Below are 11,425 nucleotides of genomic sequence, written 5' to 3'. Positions count from 1 at the left end.
AGAGAGGGTGCGGATCATCAGCTTTTGAAGTGACTCACACTTGTTACATGAATTGGAAGACAAACTGGAGATAAGGTGATGGGGCATGGAAGAGCAAAACGGAGAGTTAATCTTCGAAAACTAAAAATGTGAGGCTATTGATATGTTTGGATGCTTCAGAGGTGATTTATCCATGTTTGGTTGATTTTCTAGACTTTTAATTTTCTTTCCAGTGTTTGGCATTGATAGTGCCAACTTATTACCAGAGGCTGCAAAGAAGAGAGAAGACTTGAACCGGTTAATTCAGAGTTTAGAAGCAGATGCATCAGAGCATTTGGTGGGGGAAGAGGTTGGTTCCCTGTTCCCCATAGTTACATGCCAGATTTTCACACTTTGAGATTTTCTTAGTCAACAATTGCCTAAAATCTCTTCTCACCTCCAGTGTGAATAGGGCATTAATCACTGAAATCTGTTTCTCACAGTTACGCTTCACACAGGGCTCTGGTTTGCTTCCAGAGTGACCTTTGGTATAAAACTTTTGTTTGCTGATGCCTGTATCTGAACACACGTCCAATGGGCGGTGAAGAATGGGAAGGGTGGGAAGGGTTTCTCAAGGAGTTGTAGACAGGGAAAGGGAACGTCAGAGAACAGGAGAACTACTGATTAGAAAGGAGAGAAAGAAAGTAGGGAACTGAAACTAATCTCCATTTAAATGAGGGACCCGGCTTTGGACCCTTTTGGTGGATAACTTTGTGGGTGCAGAGAGGAAGAGGGAAGTGCACAGGTATGGAAGCCAGAATGCTGTAGATCTGAAGTGCTTCCCCAAACCTCTTGCCCCAGCCTTATAGAACTCTTCCAAGTATTAAATGAGATAATATATGTGAAATGTCCAGCACAGAATAGATGTTAAACAAGTGGAAATCATTATGGGCTTCATAAGTACACAAACTTTAAAAAAAATTCATTTATTATGTATTTATTGAGAACTTTTAAATGCTATGTATGGTTACATATATGTGATCCCTCCCCTCCTGTCTAGGGAGTACAGGAGCAGTAGTCATCTTTAGGAATATTTCTTAGTTAACTAGTACTATCACTCTGCATTTACCTAACCCCTAGTGTGTACCCAGCCCTTAACTGCTTTGTAGGAAGGGAGTATACCAGTAGGAAGAGGGGCAAGTGGGCTTATGTGATGGTGTTAAAGAATATGGGAGGCCAGGTTGGCATAGAAGAACAGCAGAAAGAAAGAACCTCATTTATTTATTCAGCAGACATATATAGCCTAGCAGCAAAATCTTAGCCCAAGCAATGGGCTCTGATGGAATTTCTAGGTTAGTGGGGGCTTGGCATGAGAGAGAGCGAGGAAATAGGAGATTGTATGCATGCAAGCTCATGAAGTTGTGGGCTGAGGAGGTGAAAGAATGAGTGGATGAAGACTGTGGAAAGGGCTTTTCTGGTCAGCGGCCTGAGGTGACCTCTAAAAATGGTTCGCTATTCACTTGACCCAGAAAATCCCACAAAATCATGCAAGTCGAGAGGTTCAAATCTTCGTGTTCACTTTAAGAACACTCGTGAAGCAGCCCAGGCCATTAAGGGTATGCATATCCGAAAAGCCACTAAGTATCTGAAGGATGTCACTTTAAAGAAGCAGTGTGTGCCATTCCGTCGCTACAATGGTGGAGTTGGTAGGTGTGCCCAGGCCAAACAGTGGGGCTGGACGCAGGGTCGGTGGCCCAAAAAGAGTGCTGAATTTTTACTGCACATGCTCAAAAATGCAGAGAGTAATGCTGAACTTAAGGGCTTAGATGTAGATTCTCTGGTCATTGAGCACATCCAGGTGAACAAAGCCCCCAAGATGCGGCGCAGGACTTACAGAGCTCATGGTCGGATCAACCCATACATGAGCTCTCCGTGCCACATTGAGATGATCCTTACTGAAAAAGAACAGATTGTTCCTAAACCAGAAGAGGAGGTTGCCCAGAAGAAAAAGATATCCCAGAAGAAATTGAAGAAACAAAAACTTATGGCCCGGGAATAAATGCTGCAAAAAATAAATGCAAATAAAAGTAAAAAAAAAAAAAGACTGTGGAAAGGGAAGAAAAAAGGGAAATCACACGTTGCAAGGAGAGTGGCCCCAGCAGTGGGTTAGGGAACGAAGCAAAGTGCTGGGGGTGGCTGAGTGGTATCAGGAAAGCAGATGGTGATCCTTGAGAAGGAGGGTGCAGATGGCATTGATGGTGAGGAGGCAGCATGGGGTAAAGAAGAGTCCCAGCTTGGCCACCCCAGGAGGGGAGAGGCTGGAATACAACTCCCCACGCTGGGTGAGCTCTGTGAGTGTGGCATCTGAAAGGGGAACCAGGAGGAAGGATGCAGGAGGCTGTGTGATTCTTTTTGATGGGCCTTGGAGGTTAAACATGAACCTCAAACACCCAGGAGCTCCTTGTGAGGAAAGAAAGTTCTCCTTCTAAGAAAAGAACACAAGCACACTATTATATTTAAGTCCAGTCTCCCGGGTTAAGTTTCTACTGTCTGTTTAATCTTGGGCAAGTAATGTGATTGCTCTTGGACATGGCTTTCTCATCTGTAAAATAAAAAGGTTGGGTTATAGGTAATACTTAAAATACTTTTAAGCTCTAAATTCTATGATTCTGAGAAATATTTGAAGGTCTAGACTGCAGAGGACAGAGCAGACTTATTAGTCTATTACTGCTAGAGTTGTGTGTGAAGGGTAACTGTTAGAAACTGATCAAATCCCTATGCACACTGGTGCTGAAGATAAATTTTAAGCAATTGTTGCTCAAGATGTTACAAGAAGGAGGATTTTGGCTTAATGTAATAACGTTTTTAAATATTGGAGTCATCCAATGATGAGTTGGGTTGCTTTGTGTGGTAGTGAGCTCCCTGCTGCAGGAAGTGATCAATATCGGGTTGAATGATGATGTTGTGGGGGCTGCTATAAAAGGAACTCCTCCCTACTTCACCCACCTTTACAAAACATCATGAAACATTATGCTTTCCTGCAGACTGGTTGAGCGTGTGATTAAATGGTTGAGCATGTGACTGGTTGGTGAATCCCAGCTAGTATTTCTCAGAACATGATGTCATTCATATTAACAGGTCTCCTTGTGTGGAAAAAAGGGTTTTGTGGTAAAATAATTTTGGAGAACATTATATTAAACAATGTTAAGCAAGTTTCTCTTCTGCAAGACTTCTCAGAGACTTAAATATATTAGTGTGATTATGGATTTTCTGATCATATTTGACAATAGAGTCTTTCAGAGTATCTGATAGGTATAGTGACCTACTGAACCTACTTGGAGAAATGTTGCTTTAAGCTGTCGTTTTATGTTCTAGGTCCTTTGCCGCTAGAAAGAAAGCATCAGAAATTCTCTGCTGTCCTTGGCTAGGTCTGATGATGAAGCCTAATTTGGGACTTAAAGCGCTTGGGGAGGGGATGGAACTCTGGATGACACTGTTAGCCTGACTCAGCTGGTGACCTTAGATGAGTCCTTCCTTGTACCTCAGTTTCCTCATAAGTAAATGGGGAGAAATATGTTGAATCCAATCCTTTTTAGGGTTGAGGCGTCATGACAGAGTCCAAGGTAACACCCATGACATTGGAGTTTGAGTTTGAATCACCTGGGCATCTTGTTGAAGTGCAGATTCTGATTCAGCAGGTCTGCTGGGCTTGGAGTGGGGGTAGGAGCTGAGATTCTGCATTGCTGACCCACTCAGAGACAATGCTGGTGCAGCTGTGGTCACACTGAGTGTAGTGAAGGTCCAGGAAGCCACATAGTCTGGCCCATATCGGGAGTATCTCCTCGTAGGGAGCAGCTCAAGCGTTCTGGTGTCACCACATTTCCTGGAGATCTGGTCTGCGTTTTCAAAAGGTATTATTCCCATGGAGAAATAAGCCAGGCGCCTCTCTTGTGTCCCTGTGGAGGGTTTGCCTTGGGTCCCTCTGAAGGGAATCCCTCTTCCTCGTCAGCTTCCCCACCCCCTACTGCCTACAGCTCCACAGTCGGTTAAGCTATTTTTTGAGTTTGAGTTAAAACCATTTCAGGCATATTTTTAACTGCGGCCTGTTTGAAAAACTGTTAGCATTTGGCAATCATTCCATCTTCAGCTTGAATCCTGGGGAGGGTGTTTCTTTCTTTCTTTCTTTTTTTTTCCCTCCACAACCGGGCAAAAGTATATCATTTAAGAATAGTCCTGGTGCGTGGGTCCGAGAGAATGGCTGCTGCCGGGGATGGGGATGGAGATGGGGCGCGCTTTGGTCTCCGCAAGCTCATCACTGTTGGTGCTGCCTTTCCTGCCTGCGCCCGGGCTGAGCTGGCTTTACAGTGTGAAGGGGCAGGGATGATATGAGGGCTGTCCAGCAGAGGGAGAGGGAGAGACGATGGGAAGCAGGGGCTGGGGAGGGACACAGGGCAAATGGCACCGAAACTGGGGCTGATGGAACCTTCAGGAATGATAGCAGAATGGATATCTTTCCTGCCCGTGATCCTGGGATTTTCTAGAACCAGCGCATCACCATTGCCATTGTTAGGAAGCTCTTATTAAGGGCCTCCTCGGAAGTAGAGTCCATGGGAAGTTGTTTTATTTTTTATTTAAGTAACACACGGAGCCTCTACACTGTGAGTATACCACTGTTTGAATACTTTAAAAATATTAGCTCACTTAATCCTCCTAACAACTCTATGAGGTAGGAACTATTGTGATCCCCATTACATAGAAGGGGAAACTGAGGTGCAGAATGGTCAAGCAACTTGCCCAAGGTCCTGGGGCCTGTGGGCTGTAGAGCTGGATTCCAGCCTGTGCGGTCTGGAGCTGGAGTTCACGCCCTTTGCCACTACACTATGCAGAGATGCAAGTCCTGCCCTCTCGGCACTCGATCTGAAAGTGGCCTGTGCCAGCTGTCTGCTCTTACCTAGCTGGTGGCAGGAATGAAGTTTCAAACGGACAAGAACTTCTGTCATAAATGGAGCAAATGATTTTTTTTTTTAAAGCAACCATCAAGTACTAATAGGTAACTCCCTGCCACTCAAACATTCAAACCCATTAAACACTCCAAATATATCTGGACCGTATTAAAATGTGATCCCCAAGCAGGAAATTCTAGAATTGCTCTGAAAATTATCAGCGTGGGAGGAAATAGTTTCCTTCTAGTGTTTTTCTTGTAAAGTTTTTGGTGAGATATTCTCGCATCATCAGCCTAGTCAAGTTAATTGCTCCTGGGTGCTCAGCGGGGGAAGGATGCAGCGCAGGGATGCCATTCCACGTCCTATAGCCAGGATCTCCCTGAGGCTGGAATCGGCAGTCCTGTCCCAAAGGCTGGTTCCTCTCAGCTGGCAATGGCTGCTGAATTCAGGGAGATGGCTGAGAGGCTTCTACTGCTGCAAGCGCCTGAGAATATTTTATTTCCATGGAATGAGCAGTAAGAGAAAATGAGGGTAGAGGGTTCCCCACTGGAGTTGGAAGTTAAAGACTTTTTGCCTTCCTGGGAGCTAGCCTTTCCTGCAGCCTCTTTGGGGTTGGGTGGGTAGGGGGGCCTGATACCCTGGTGGAAGGGATGCCTGGAATTAGAAACATTCCCTGGGAACTAACCCCCTCAAGGCCTGAATGCTTAGGCTCCCCTTTGGGCTTATGTCCTCACACGCCTGTAAATCTCACATCCACGTGTTCTCCTTCCATCCTGCGACAAACAGTTCTCTGGATTAGGTGCCGCTTGCAGAATTTGGGGAGTGTCGCTCTGGACTCCCCCTGACTCACTGCTGGCCCTGTGTCCTCTTGCTGGCCTGCAGGTTTAACCCTTTTTGTATAAGTTCTCTCCTTGGCGATGCCAGGCCCCTCTGTGTTACTGTCTACACTGCACAGTGCATGTCTAATAATACTAATTAATAAGCAGTCACTTATTAATACTACCGGAAACACCGTCACGTGGGTGACGGAATGTCAAACTCCAGGAGGCAGCAATGCAGCCCAGCTCTTGTGGGAGGAGAGAACAGGGTAAGGGATATTCGAAAGTGGCATTGGATGAACCGCTTTGAGCCAATAGCATTTGAGGCTGAATTCGAAATCTGCTCAGGGGCAAGGTAAGCGGGGATCTGAGACCTTGACTCAACTGCAGTGCTGGCTGGGGATTAGCAGAACTGTCTAATGCCCAAGTTTTGTGACTTGGTCTTGGCTTGACAAGGCTTTGATATTCCCAGGGTTTGTTAGGGTAGAGCAGTGGGAACTCAGAAAGAGAGGACGGTACGTATACCTATTTAATGGATGAAGAAACTGAGGCCATTGACCATTATCATTGTTTCCCAAAGATTATTGAGAGAATCAGTAAGTAAAAGAAAGAACCTGTGTAATGAAGGCAAAAAACTCCCAAAGCAACCTGAAATTCACATACCACAAGAGTCATTAGGGCAACAGAAAGGTATATGTTAAGTCTTTTATCTATAACCCTGACTTTATAGGCATAGTCTTATTTATAAATATGCAATTGCATATATTTCGATAAATAACATAAAGCCAACTTGCTGTGAAGATTAAACGAGATAATGCATGCCAAGTGCTTACCTTAGTACCAGGCAGGTGAAAATAATGCTAATGATCAGGGCTGACTGCTGGTATGTCCTGTTAGGATCAAACCATTTGCTTATGGCCAGCCTCCAGTCTGATTGGCTGCTGCCATGCCACCTCAGATATTAAATATTTTAAATCTCACTCTGATAATGATAACTGATACTCCACTGTGGACCTTCCAAGTGCCATTTACTATTACAGGTACTTTTGATATAATTGTCACAGGAAATGTTTGAGGATGGTATCATTATCATTCCCACTTCACAGATGAGAAAGCTGAGAGTTGAAATGTTAATAACTTGGCCAAGGTCTCACGGCCAGCAAATGGTGCAGCTGGGATTTGAACTTAGATGTGCTCTTTGCAGAGCCTTGGGATCTTAACTAGGATGCTACCAAGTGGAGGCCCAGACTGGTGGTGGTGTTTATTATTATTACTGTCATTCTCATCATTATATCAACTTGACTTTTCTCCCCAGAATGTCATGGACAACTTATTCTTTTGATTGGTAATAAAATTGTTCCTTGTTCCATTCTGAAAGCGTTGGTCTGGCGCATTCGAGAAAAGTTGGAAGAGTCCCTGTCCCATTTTGTTTTCCTCCTGACCTGAGTGAAGGCAGCAGCCTCAGAGTCAAGTGAAGAAGGTAGGTCCACCAGGGAACCTTTAACCTAATGGCCTCTGACTGTGGTCCTCGCTGCTCAGGACAGAGGTGAGAGCAGTGAAAGGCCAGGGTCTCTGAAGGCTTCAGTTACTTCCATTGAGTCTTTCTGTAAAATAATCAGTACCATTGCTGGTGTGGCACCATCATTTGGGCAGACACCTGATATTGCTTTATGCTTATGGTTGCATTACATGTCTTATTGTCTTTATTGTTGTCCATCTCTGCTCTTTTGTACGTATCCATCCTCATAAATCCACAACTATCTGAGGGAACGCTGGATCACTGAGAATGAGCGGAGTGGTAGTTAGCTAAATGCTGTAGAGGACTGGGATAAAATGAGCCCAAAGATTTCAGAATAAAAGGCAGGACTAAAAGGATGCAGCAGAGTAACTGAAAGACAAATAACACTTGAGAAGCCCAAGAAACTACTAAATGGAATAAAGTGATAATGACAAGTATATTCAAAGTATACAAGGTAAAGTAGGTAAAAAGCAAAAGGACTAAAAAACAAGTAAATGATAGTACCTAAGATGTCATAGTAAGCTAAAATATTAAAAATTAAATGATGAAATAAGGGAATGCTAACTATAGGGGTAGTCCAAAGTTAATAACCCCGTGGAGGGGCAGAGGCAGACCCTTGGGCCAAGGTAGTGGACATTTGTTAAAACATTTCTGTGGGGCAGGTGTTCTGCATGTATTTTATCATTTAATTCTCGAAACAATCCTATGAAGTAAGTATAGGCATTATCTCCGTTTTGTAGGTGAAGACACTGAGACTTGGAGAGGGAAAAAAATTACTCACATCACACAAAATTTAGGTGGTCAAGTTGGGATTGGAATTCAGGTACGTGTTTTAACCCTAGGTCGTCCTGTAGACATGCAGTGGACTTCTTGAGGGAATGTCCTTCCAAAGCTGGTGTTTGCTGGAGGAGTCCCATGGGAGGTGACGTCTGCAGGGCAGTGAGTCCTCAGACTCTCCCTTTGGGCTTATACCCTCATATTCCCCAGGGGGCCCCTTAGGTCTCTTCCTGCTGTTCCCAAAGGTGAGTCTATAGCTGCCCTGGCTAGTTCCAATGTCCTGCTGGATCATGGTGATGATCCTTTACATTGTTCTTGCCACAGGAGCTCTAGACGGCTTGACCAATCCCATGCACTGTGTCCTCTGAAATTCCCTTCCACATTCTGAAAACAAATAAGGTACATGGACTTCAAGGAAGGCCAGGTAAGGAAGATATAGATCAGGAGACAGGGCATTTCAGGTCTAGCATAAACTGGTGAAAGGTGAGGTGTCATACATGAAATTAATTGATCATGTACTGGGTACCATTGAGGTATTGAAGACTGGGGACCCAAAGAAATATAAGGAAGTGAGATTATTATCTGAAAGGTAAAACAGACGGAAATGTAGACTGGTAATGCTGGAATTGCATGTGTCCATTTAAGCCCAGCCCAAACGCCACTTTCGTCTACCAAGCTTGCCTTTATACCCCCAAATCTGCAAAAAAAAAATGTATCATCTGCTTCTTGACAATCCCATAGAGCTTCCTTTACATTGCTTTCATGACTGTTATTTTTCCCTTGCTTTATAGGAACACATCTCTGTCTTCCACCAAAGCATAGAAGACTCCTTGGGGCAGGAAAGTTGACCTACTTGTTTGGTTTTCTGTGAGAATAAGGCTGAGTACACATGCCATCGAGTTCGCTAGGATGATTGGAAGAATGTCCAGTAAAGGGCAGAAATATAAGGACTACTGCCCTCCCTGAAAAGGAGGCAATATGACGTGACGCTGAGCAGGCAGAGGCTCTGGAGTTGGACACACATGAGTTCAACTTCATTTTGGTTATTTCCTGCTGTGTGACCTTAGGGGACCCTCCATAAAGCTTTGATGTCCTCAACTGTAAAATGGACCTCAGTGGTCAACAGGCAGCAGCCTCACTGGACTGAATGACCTGAGCCATGTGCTGGCACGTGATGAGTGCTCAACAGCTGTTAGCGGCTTTTCCTGCCATTGGTGCTGGCCGGAGGAAGGACCATGTGCCATGCAGCCCTTAGAAAGGGGAGGCAGGAGAAGAAAGGGGCAGGGCTGTTTATCCCACTGTGAGGCACCAGGGCCTGATGATGAACAGAACCTTGTGTTTGGTGCCACCGACAGCCATCCCTTGTTTAGGCTTGACTGGGGAAATGTTTTCACAAACGTGGACTGCTTTGGCAAAACTGGTGATGGACTTTGAAGGGTTTGGGTGTGCAGTGGCAATGCCTAGGCCCTGAGCTCAGGGTGCGAGCCACAGAAGGGAACCATCCGCCTGGTCCAACACAGAGCCTGATTCCTGCCTCTGTCTCTTTTAGCTCTCAGCCCCCAAAGATAGGGTGGGCTGTGCCTCTGTCTGCCTTCCCTGCCAGGAGCCCTTGGAGGGGAAGCCCCATTTGTCACCTTCATGTGTGTCCCCAGTCCCTCGCACTATGTCTTGTCTTAAGCAGGTATTGAGAGGGCTTGCAGAGGAATGGCTTTGTGTCCTAGTTACAGCCTCCACCAGACGCACAGGGCTTGCCCTAATTTTGTAAGGAGGAGTGACTGCTCGGGGAAACTGAGGCACACTGGTAGGTCAGGGTCCTCTCTACTCCCTCATTCTGCAGTGAGACACATGCATCTTCCCCAGTGAGGAAGTGGCTTAGTCTACTGGAGCTGTAAATGAGGATTTTGTCTTTAATTCCTGCTCCAGATCCAGCGAAGACCCTTCCTAGGCTGGGATGAGGGGAGAAATGAGCTCCTGACACTGCCTCTTAGTCGCAGGGGGCTGCACAGTGCCCCTCCCTGTTGATATCTTCTCAGCTGTTTGAAAAACAGTCAGGGAGGAGGTGAAGCCCTGAGCCAGGCAGCCTGGCTGTCTCTTTAAATGCCGGGGTCTGTGTGGGAGAGGGAGGGGCCGGCTCTGGAGTGCGTGAAATTCCTGGGCTCCTCCGGCAGTCTCAGGCTTAGAGCTCAGCCCTACACATCTCCTCTTGCATGCAACTCACTGAGAGCGAGAGGGAGTGTGTCCTCCCCTCTCTGAAGCCGCCAGCATCTCGAGCCACCAAGGACCTGCTTTTCGCACCTCCAACACCTCCTCCCTTCTTCCCCGCCACTCCCTCCCAGAGAGAAAGAAAAAGAAAAGGAGACCGAAAGATTCCGGGGTCTGAACCTCCCCAAAGAGGAAACATACCCAGCAAACTCAGTTGATTAAACATCAAACAGACAAACAGACCCCAAATCTTCTGCTCAACTGGAAAGGTAAGATGTGGGGGGAAAGGAAGGCAGGCGGTATGTGAAACAACTCGGGCTTCTTGTTGGTTCTGGGAAGAGGTCGCTCCTGAGAGGGTAGAAGTTAGCTGGGAGCAGCGACCAACCTAGATTTTTTTTTTTTTTTTTTTTTTTTTTTTTTTTTTTAAGGCTGGATCGGAGAGCCTTGGCTGACCATGGGAATGGCTTTCCAACTGCCTTTCTTTTCCTTCAGTTTCTCCTGGAAGTTGGGTCCTTTTGCTCCAGATGTTGAAAAAGTCAGAGAATGTTTTAGATTTTTAATCTTTTTTAAAGTCTTTCTCCTATTTGCTTGGATTGTTAGTCTGCAATGATGTGTACCTATCACTTCATTTTGGCCAGATACTTTTTTTGCATTTTGTGACCACTTTTCCCCTCATTTTTTTTTTTTTTTTCCTTCTGGGGAAGGGGCTAGTTCAAATGAGCAAGAGAAGAAGGGAAGCTCTGAGGACCACAAGAAGAGAAAATTGAACTGAGATAGGGATTTCCCTAGCTGTTGAGGAATTGAAGGGTGTGTGTGTGTGTGTGTGTGTGTGTGTGTGTGTGTGTGTGTGTGTGTGTTTGTGTGTTTGAGTGTGATTTTTTTTTTTTTTTTTTGGAAGATGTGTGAGGAGGTGGATCTTGAGTCTGAAGATTCAGGCTGGAGACCTGCTATCTTGCTGTGGAGGTGGGCATACTCAGAGAAGGTGAAAAGGGAGTGTGTGTGTGTGCGCGTGTGTGCGAGCACTCCTGTTTGGATCCGCTAGAAGGGAATCTTCCTTCTCTGCCTTCCATTTGTTTATATTAATGATTTAGTAGCAGGCTTGCCTGAAAACTTCCACTCTGTATAAGCACTGTGGGTTTTGTAAGCTCTCAGTGACCTTAAAGGCTGGTTCGATGTATTTTTTTCTAGGCATTGTGTTGTACCCAGTT

At 45.5% G+C, this 11,425-nt stretch overlaps 1 pseudogene across 1 annotated transcript; it reads left to right on the top strand.

Moving 5' to 3' along the window:
* The first annotated feature begins 1,453 nt into the window (after nucleotides 1-1,453).
* On the top strand, nucleotides 1,454-2,051 carry LOC103089915 (60S ribosomal protein L17 pseudogene; annotated as a pseudogene). The gene has a single exon (XR_014368722.1). The product of XR_014368722.1 is annotated as a 60S ribosomal protein L17 pseudogene (transcript).
* Nucleotides 2,052-11,425: the final 9,374 nt, after the last annotated feature.

The sequence above is a fragment of the Lipotes vexillifer genome, unplaced genomic scaffold (assembly GCF_000442215.2).
Source record: "Lipotes vexillifer unplaced genomic scaffold, Lipotes_vexillifer_v1.1 scaffold542, whole genome shotgun sequence".
In the NCBI taxonomy this organism is placed as follows: domain Eukaryota; kingdom Metazoa; phylum Chordata; class Mammalia; order Artiodactyla; family Lipotidae; genus Lipotes; species Lipotes vexillifer.
Note: the sequence above shows the minus strand (reverse complement) of the source record. Positions and strands in the feature narration are given on the sequence as shown.